The sequence below is a fragment of the Strix aluco genome, chromosome 22 (genome assembly GCF_031877795.1).
Source record: "Strix aluco isolate bStrAlu1 chromosome 22, bStrAlu1.hap1, whole genome shotgun sequence".
Lineage (NCBI taxonomy): Eukaryota > Metazoa > Chordata > Aves > Strigiformes > Strigidae > Strix > Strix aluco.
Genome location: NC_133952.1, coordinates 6233984 through 6243352, shown reverse-complemented (window position 1 = coordinate 6243352; position 9369 = coordinate 6233984).

Sequence of the window (9369 nt, the reverse complement as noted above, 5' to 3'; positions counted from 1 at the left end):
GTTTGGCTTGTCTGCTCTCCCACTTGACAGGTTCATGTAAAACATTACTAGAGCATAAGAGAAAGATTTTAGCAGATTAAAGTTCTTTTTAAGGAAGGCAAGGCAGTGCTTAATGGTTGCAAAAGGCAACAAAAATAAAGGTATGTCTTTAAGAGGAAGTCAAGTTTGGAAAGCTGCAAGTGGTCTTTGTTTTTAATTTTTTTTTTCTAAAATAAAAGTAGGTTTATGAACTTCAAAAGGAAGCTAGTTGAGGTATCTCTTTGTCATTCACTTGGCTAATAAGAAAAACTGAAAAACCTCATATAAGTTGTCTCCTTACAGAATGAAAGCCAAGAGCTGCTCCCCTTTCAGTCAGCGCAGAGGAAGTCACTGTGTAAAGCAAGCTTAGTCTGAGGTGATGAGGTTAACTTGTTGTGAGGGGCTGGGGATCTCGGAAGGTCAGCTAAAGAACTATTCGGTCTTGCAGATAAGTAAGCCAAAACTGAAGGCTGAAATATTCACAATAAATGTAATATGCATGTTTCTACATGAAAAATAATTAATTACAGAACTAACTCTATCACTAATGTCTTATGAATCAAGATCAGGTGTTCTAAAAATATATTCACCCGTTCAAGCAAGAATTATTTCAAGCAAATTCAGTGGTTTAACTCATGCAGAATTCTGCTTTAATCATCAGAACGGTCACTCCGGTCTCACAGTTTATAAAAACCTAAAAAGATACTGTGCTCATCTCAAGCACAACTCCCCTTCCCACCTCCCCAAATCTCAGAACTTGTCTACATAGAATATTTACATGGGTGCAAATAGAATTTCATTTCTGTTAAAAGATATCTGCAGGCATGTGGTTAAGATTTTCCCATTAAAGTAGCTGGTAAGTTGCTCCAATACTTTCACATCAAACAAAACAAATGTAAATCATATTACAGCAAGCTGCATCACAGAAAGCCATGAGGAATACAAATCAAACACTTCAAAAATAAAAACCCAACACACCACCCTCTCTTTTTAAAGTCAGCCTCTTGAATCCAAGGGGATGGTGGTGTGTTGGTTTTTTAAGTGCTGGATGATGATATTACTGGAGATGTATGGAAGCTGCACAGGCATGTTCGTACAGTGTTAAACAAACACAAAATCAGATGTACTCAAAACCACATAGATAAGTCTAGGTTGATGCTCAGTACAGATACTGAAAGGCTGGAATCCTTTCATCTGGTTCCTGTCAGCACTCAGCAAGTGGGATCAAATGCGAAAAAAAAAAAAACAAACCAACAAAAAAAAACAGGAAAGAGGGGACAGACATAGATGTTGTTGAAGAGCCATGACTTTCAAGTCAGCGAAGGAAAATGCCTCAGGTGCACATATGCCCTCACAAGCAGGCATGAAAGGAACACCACTGGGGAGAGGGAGAGGGCCAGCTGGGTACCGCAGGGCAGCTCAGAGCCACAGGAGCCCCACGCTGTCTCTAATTGTTATGAAAATCCTGGGTCAAGATCAGAGGCAAATTATTTGCATGGAGAATTGAGCCTGTTCTGATCTTCATCTCTTCAGAGGCTTCAGTGTGGATTTTTAATTTAGAATATAGTAGAAAGTAGCCCTGTGTGCTTGATGATAGACAGCAATTAGTGTTTATTAACGAAACATGCTTTGGTTCAACTCTGAACAATCTCTCTCCAGAGAGGAAGGAGGAAGTGATAAGCTGCTTTCTATGCATATGGCTGATGCTTTGATATGGTGGTTTGGTTTCCAAAGATTTTTGGGTTGTCTATGCCTAACATACATCAAGGCTTGAAGTGGATGAAGGCTGAGGCTGTACCAGGTTGGCTCGCCTAACTCTGAGACTGACTTTTGGTAAGATGAAACCTTTTCTGGACTGAAAAACCTGCATCTGGATCAAACTAATACAAATTCTCAAGTTTACTCTATGATGGGGCAGTGGATTTCAACCTAGTCAAAGGCACAGAGATATACCTTCAACTAGACAAATCCTATAGGGATAAAACCGGTTTCCATTTTTGAGTTTAACATACAAAGTCAGTTTCTCCATAGCCTTCGCCGAGTATCACTCAAAAGTTACACCTCATTTCCATACAGACCATACAGATTATTTTAGTCATCCTGCACTCTCCCGCTGCTGTTACATGGGTTACACAGTCTGGATAATAAGCTGCCCTGGTCCTCTCAGCAGATCTCGAAACAAGAATCACTGCTTCCCCCTTCAGCTAGCCTGTTCACATTTGAATTCTCACAAGACCGGGGCAGGGCAGCACAATAATCAGCATTTTCCTAGACTGAACACCAGGTGTCATTACAGGCCTGCCTAATAAACGGTGCATTCACAGTCCTTTAAGCATTCTTTTGTGCTGTCAAGAGAAGACTGGACTCCAGGCCCGCACACTTTGTCACAAGCAGTGAAAGGAGAAAAAGGGAATGTCATTGAGTTGCCACAGCATTTTCCTCTTGAGATGGAGAAGGATAGAGAAGCTGGAAGGGCAAAACAAGTCTTTTAAGACATTAAATGGGAACATGCCCTTGAAACCAGAGAGCAGGTAAAAAGGGAGGCAGATTAGTAAAATGAAATAGAAAAGAGCACATATCCTGGAGTATTTGTCAGCTTCTAGCTGGTCCTGATTCCCAAACTGACTCTGGCTGTGACCGTTCCCTAATCTCACATATTCCAGGACAGTTGGGATGATCTCTATTGGCCTAGATGCAGAAATGGAAGCCAAAAAAAAAAAAAAAAAAAAAAAAAAATCGAGGCTGAGCACTCAACTCTGCTAACAACTTGTTCAATAAGTTACCTAATCTGTGGGCTCTGCACTGCTTTCCCGGGTGTTAAGTAGTTTGTTATTATAGAGAAGTGTCAAAATGAGGGGGGTGGGGGGGGGTGGGGGTGGGAGGCTGGAAACAAAAATAGTCCATTGAAATTAATCAGTTTGACAAAATTCTTGCCAGTGACATTTCAAAGATCCTGGATGATACTCCTAGAGAAAGAGAGCAAAACCTATCCCAGACCATGCAGTAGTTGGGGTAATTCAGGTGCTCACCCAGAATGGAGGAGTCCTGTCCCCCAAGTCCCTTCTATCCTTCCATTAATGTGCTGGCATACTCCCAGCTCCTGCTGGGATGCTCAGCACATGAAGCCCTACTGCTGCTTTTGTTCTCATGCATTAAAGCCCAGCTGGAGCCAGGTGTTTGACCTTTAAAGTATTCAGTAACACCAGCCACTTTGCACTCATCTTATGTGAGCCAACGGTATTTTTAGTCCTCAGCTGAATGATGGCAAGCTGGGAAGCTCCCCTGGGTAATAGTCTCACACCCTGCAGAGGCCAGGCCATATATCCAATGACCCTGGCAAACCCCAGGGTAACAACCTCAGGGGCTATTGTATTTTGTCTCATGTTCCTGCTTTCAGTACTGCTCAGAAAAGGCCCCATGGACAAGTCAGTCCAGGATCCAGTTGGATGCCCAAGGGCTTTTTTGCCTTTTCCTATTCATCCTTCAGGACATGGTGCATTGGAGACTGCAGGGAGTCCATTAGCTGATCAACTGACCTGCAAATACAAGGAGCTGCTTAATTAGCAGGTCTATATGAACATAAGAGAGGGGGGGGGTGTCACTCCCAAGAGAGCAACATAAAGACAACAGCTGTCTGAAAACATTTTTTTCCTTTCCTATTTAGAGAGTTCTTTAAAGACATGGCTTTCTACTCTCTGCTAATTAAAACCAGCAGTTCAGGCCTGCATTGATCATTCGGTACAAGAGCTTGCATATTCAAGCTCCTGGAAACAGCAAAAGGCAGCAGCATAAAAGCCCAGTGATTCCACGGAGTTTGTGCTCCTTGTCCTCATCTCACAGTAATTCCTAATTCTTTTATAAGTGCTTTTTACTTGTTCTCAAAGCAGGTCACGACTGTGCATGTCCTTCACAGACAGCATAGGCAGACACGAACTGACTTTGCTATGGGATCAGAACCACAGTTTATTGACTCCTAGGCCAGTGCTCATCTAGTTAGGCCCCAAAAGGAAAGGATGGCAATTAGAGGAATTGTCCTAGGCAAACCACAGAGGACACTGAGTAAGTCCATTCGCTATACTTCTAAATGTCATATCTGGCTGCAGCCAGTCCAGAAAACAAATTCTTTCTTTTGCAAAGTCCTTGAAATACAGAACAATTCATCCAGATTGGACCAGATGCATACAACTTTGTGACGTGCAATCACCTGAGTTTCTGCCTCTCTGGAACATTTCTGTCCTCGCTCTGCTCAGTATGGATCTAACAGTGACAGCAGTTTCCCCACTGCACTTGCTCAGTATTTCTTACTGCCCAAATTTAGGCTGACAGAGGCCTTAGCTATGGACCCCAAGGACTAGGGATTTTGTTTTTAAACTCTCAAGAACATGCACAAGGCAGGAGAGAGTCAGAATCTATTTCAGGAAGGTGTTTGTGGCAGTCAGGCTAAAATTAGACCATTTGTTCCTAAAAAGACAGTGTAGAACGACAGGGATTTGGCAAGAGGCTCTTCAGTTGGGAATGTGACACAGGAAGCGTCTACATGGCTGTTGGCAGTGATGTCACCTGGCTGCCCAAGGGTGCTGTGCTGCGGGGTCCTGGGAAGCTCCGAGAGAGAGCACTGGAACTTGTTCAAGCCACTCTGTATCTGCAGGTGGCTGAGTGCAGAGCAGGGCGCGAGGCAGAAGTGCCGACAGGCTCCACCGCTTAACGCTCCCAGATAAGGGAATCTGTAGCCATGACAGAGAACTGTTATTCTTGCACTATTTGTGATGGGCTCTTCAGCGAAGTATCAGTCTCCTCTTCCTGTCATGCCCCCCTCTTCTTACTGCTCCAGGAATTCCTGCCTTCTGAACTTTCTGCCTTCCACACATGGCTCACCAACACTTGTACTTAGCAGCCTCAAGCTGGCAGGATCATTAGGGAACAAATTGGTGGGCACTGGGCCTAGAAGCTCAGCCTGGAGGGACAGGACATTTTGTTGTCTCAATGAAAGTACTTGCTCTGAAGCTAAGTTAAGGGGTACCAAATCAAGCTCTCAGACCTGTACAAGTAGGGATCTGTTCTGAGGTTTAAAGTACAGTAGTATAATGATTAGGGATGTGCAAAAAATAGCTCTGGAAAGCACACAGTGTTACAGTTAGGAGGTATAGAAGTTTTAAATGCAGCCACTCTCCTCCAGTAGAAGCTTTCTGGTCAGTCAGGTAATTACTGAGTATCTGCAAAAGTTCTCATTCATTCTTGCTTCTACAATCGCAAAGCTGCACAGACAACCACCTAGTTTCATAACACCCACATGAGACAGGGGAGCATCGTACACACTTTGTGCAGGGGGGAAATACAGGACAAACAGTTGCTTGGACTGCAGACAAGATCATGAGAGTGATGCACATTTCCACTTCTCAAAGCAATACTTTAATCACTGGCCAATCCCGTCACCCATACAATTACAGAATAAAAGCCCTAAAAGCAGCTAAATCTTAGTTTAAATCATCCTGCTTTTAACACTTGACACAAGGAAACAAGGAGAGAGAACTACAGAGCGAGAAATGTGCTCTAGCAATTTAGAGAGCAGATTGTTTACAAAACCAGCAGCAAGACAGCATGAGATCTGTCTGTGAGTCAGGTCTGTTTGGACTTCAATGAAGGCCTCCTGTGCTGTGGGCAAAATGAGACTGATGTGACCCACCCCAAAGGTTTTTGTCTTGGTTCTGACTTCAGTGATAAGCCCCACAGCTGTTGGAACCTTGGACCAAAACAAACCCTCAGCTTTGTAACCCACTGAGCAAGACCTCAGAGATAATTTACGTTACAAACCTCCCCCCATTTTTTTTTTTTAAACTGACTAATCCTCTTCTGGTTTACATCAGTTCAAAAATAGCTGAAACTATTCAGTTTATGAACAATACTTATAATGATTTCTTTTTGCTAAAACCATTACATTTTCTAGAAAATGTTGTTTGCTGTTTTTCTTCTATTACCACCTTCCTTCCCTTCTACACACCCCACCCCCCCCCCAAAACCAGCCATAGCCATTAATATAAATATGTGTGTGTATGTGTGTGTGTCTTTCCTCACTGGTAGTTTTGATGTATCTGGAAGGAATTATTGTTCTAGCCGTGGTTAGAGATTGGGATCCAGAATTCATTTTAAGCCTCCTAAAGTTAAAGAAAGGTCGGATTTGGAGCAGTCTAGCTGTTCAGGCCCATATCCCCTTTACTCCTTACTAGCGGCAGCTCTGATTTATTAGCATGTCATCTAGTGGATTTGTACCCTAGTTCACCTCTACGTCTCACAAGCCATCTCTCTGCACTAAAATATCATCATGTGCTAAAGTGTGAAAGATCTCCTGGTCCTATTACACTTGTCAGGGGCATCTGACATATCTAGGCTAAAGAATGTTGCTGCACCATATCCCCTCTCTCCTCCATTCATTCTTCCCGTAGCCAATATTTTAGACCTTCTTGGTCATTTCCTGATCTGCTCTGGCCTGAGATATGATGTCATAGCTCACAATGATCTTCACACTTCAACACAAGTCAAAAAATGTGCTGTTATCCTCAGGGAGGTGACATGGTAAAACAAATCCTCTTGGTCAAACAATGCAGAAGTTATGTGAAGAATCTCCAGTGGGCAAGGGACACTAAAAGCATTCTCTGCCTCCAAAGTTTTGTGGCATCTATCAGCTGTGCGAAGAGGAGCCATACTAGTGTGTTGGTTTTAACTAAACACAGCTAAGGGTTTACAGCACAGACACCTGTTCACAAGATGAGTTCTTTCAAAGATGGGCTTTGAATGAAGACCCTTTGGAGGGTTCTTCCACATTTCAGAAAGCACGAAAGCACTATGTCCTGTAAAAAGGACTAGTAACGTGTCCAACCCAGACAGATCGTGTGGTTGTATTCTTACCCTATCTGTTTGTTACTGCTTACTACTGCATGGCTTTTCCATCCAGCTGGCAAAGCAGGGCAGACAGAGACCAGTCTTGGGGGAGAGAGTGAGTGGATACACAGAAGAAATTGCTCCCAGATCAGGAAGTTCAGATAGACATGGATCAACCTTACTCTTGGACACCCTACTCACTGCAGTGGGGCACAGCAGTGTAACCAGGGTGTTAAAGTTCAGGCTTAAAGGGCCCCCTTCTAACAGGCCACAGAGCTAAATCACTGGCAGGAAAGGGAGTCCAACATTTCCTATAAGCCTATCAGGCATGTGCAGACATACTGCACAACGCCTCCATGTGCAGCTGCTACTCAAGCCTGAGTACAAGCAAACTGTAAAAATGCTATTTGCTGACTTACACACATGAAGCTGTCTGTGCACACATGGAGCTGTAAGCCATTTTTTTAATTTGTGCAAATGGCCAAAACTTTCCCTACATCAACAGAGCTGTGTCATTTATGAGAGTAAAGAATTTATCCCCATATAGGTTGAAAATCCTTCAAGGTCTGGACTGAAACACCTAAAGGGAGAGAGAACTGAAGCTGTATCCACCCAGCCAATCAACAGTGACCAGTCTCATGGATTCTCAATCTGGTTGACAGTTATATTAACTGAAGTAGTAACCTTAACTCTCCAATAAGTGAACAGAGGACCTCTTCAGCTTGGTGAAAAAATCCCATTCATTTCTCCATCCATATAAGCCCACTGGAAGTGTGGGTATGATTCAACTTGCCTTTACAAGGAGCACTTTTTTGTGAGCTGAAGCTGACACATTACATGTAGGAAGAAACCTTTGAACTCCACACTGTCCTCATCCTGAAGTTAGGTTTAAATTCTGGTTTTACAGTAATTAAACTATTTTGGTTAGAGGAATGATTCTTTTACCCATTGGCACAGCTCCAAGGGTTTCAGCTTTCTAGCAGCATTCAGTTGCTTAACACAACCATCTTTTGTCCCTGTAAATTAAGTAAATGAAATCCTGTAATTCCAGAATACCTCGGTCCAGCCCATGGCCATAAACATTTGACTCAAAATTAACTTTTACAGAGCGGGGGCACACACACTATAAGTAACTTGGAGTGAAATCATTGCTTTCCTCAGCATCCACAGGCAGATTTAACCGCCTTCCCCAAATCTCTGCCATTTCAGACAGCGTATTTGGCGTCTGCATTCACACGAGGAAGCAGCCCCTAACTCACCACCGTGAGCCCTGACATATAGCTAGTCCACCCACTTCTCTTTTGGCCAGACAGCGATGGCTAGACAGTGCATCCCAAGGGGAAGTGGCTGAGTCCAAAGTTCAGGGTGACAATCCTCGGTGGCAAATCTAGCCCAACCCACAGTATTTTCTCTAGCCACCTCAATGTCACCACAAGGGCACATGGAGCAACGCAGCCCCTAGGGACTCTGTAGACAAAGGCACAGGGCCTGATACTCCTTTGCTGAGGCTTTGTAGCAAGTGACTAGTGGGAAAGGCAGGACCACGGGGTGCCTAACGTGACAGGGGAGGTGTGAATGTGGCACTGACAGTGGAGTTTATCTCAAGCATGAACACAGGCTCCAGCCCTGTAGCCTGAGCACCTTATCATAGCTTTAGAAGTGTTAGTTTTTGAAACGCTACTCGCCCATCTCACTGTGCTGACAAGCAACAGCTAAAATATCCTGCCCCTCTGGCCCATGGCCATGCCATCATCCACCACAAAAGGATGTAACTATTTTCAGAAGCTTGGCAAACACAGTGAGTATTTTCTGGGAAAACAAAGAAGGGTTGTCAAATCAAGAACAGTGGGTGATAAGAGTCACCATAGCTACAGTGAGTTACTAAGCAAGAACAGCTCGGCTAAGCTCTGGATGGTGGATTCCTCCCACTGCACTCACCCACCCAAGGCAGAAAGAAGCTCTTTTTCTCTTCACACATAGCCTAATGCGTATCCACTGCAGACTTCCAGGATGGTCTCCCTGGCACAACAAACTGATTGCAGTGCTGTGACATGAAGGATTTGCCTTCTAATCCTAGTGAGCAAGTGTGGGCACATGCAAGTATCCAGTTGTGCCTGAACTGATGAGAAGCATTGATGTAGAGGGCTGGAAATGTTAGCAGGAGGAAGAATAATACACAGATGAATTCTCTGCCAAACAAAAATTGGGACCGTTTACCTCCCTGTTCCCAAAAAGCAGGGACCTACCTACATAACTCTCTAGTCAAGGAAAGTCCACAGGTCTGAGATGTGTCAAAACTAATAGACAATCGGAATCCTGCTCCAGGAATGCAAAACTGAGGTTATGCACAGCACCACTGTCACAGGCTGAAGAAAATCTACAGAGTGTTTAGAGGAGGTCAGGCTTTATGTAATGGCTACATTTTTAGCTGGCCAAGTTATTCTTAGGTTCATCACCAGCCCATTAGAGGACGGA